We start from the raw sequence: 911 nt of genomic DNA on the forward strand, positions 1-911 counted from the left end.
CATACATACATACATACATACATACATACATACATACATACATACATACATACATACATACATACATACATACATACATACATACATACATACACATACACACATATATGGTTGTTAAATCAAATTTTGAATCATGTCATTAATAGCTCAATTTCCTTGTAATCGTGTTAATCATAGTGTGATCACAACAGTAATGTAGCATGAATGGTGAATCATATCATGTGTATTAACTGTATAGATTTAAGCTGATACGGTGGATCATATATTGAGTATTAATTGTATAGATACTAACCAACTGCTATATATTGTCATGTATTCTTGTAGGAATGATCAAACACTCGAGGGAAATTATATTTTACAATAATGTTAACATACTTAAAAATATGATCATGAACTTTAACATGAACATCCGTTCACAAAATGGATCTCGATCGTGTGTCCATATACGGAAAACCAGAAAGAAGGTTCTGCCTCTTGTTCGAAAATAATGTGCATGATCAACGCCCTTGAATCAAACACACTAGAAAAGGACGGAGTGTCGATTGAGTTTTTATGGAACCAAACCATATATATATATATATATATATATATATATGTGTGTGTGTGTGTGTATGTATATATATATAGTGAGAGATTCAAGTAACAACATTAAATATCGTGAGAATGTAAGTATCTTTTATGGAAACCACATTATATATATATATATATATATATATATATATAGGGTATATTTCTTTTACAACCTTGTGTATTTGTACAACCCTTGCAACCCAATTAATTGAGATATTTATAGAAATGATGGGAGTTCATTTATTTTGATTTGAATATTTATGGAATATGAATAGAGTTCATTAATTATGATTAATACTTTATATTAGGAAACAATCAAAACTTCTATGAAATCACATATT

The sequence above is a fragment of the Cynara cardunculus genome, assembly GCF_001531365.2.
Source record: "Cynara cardunculus var. scolymus isolate 2C chromosome LG 12, CcrdV1, whole genome shotgun sequence".
In the NCBI taxonomy this organism is placed as follows: domain Eukaryota; kingdom Viridiplantae; phylum Streptophyta; class Magnoliopsida; order Asterales; family Asteraceae; genus Cynara; species Cynara cardunculus.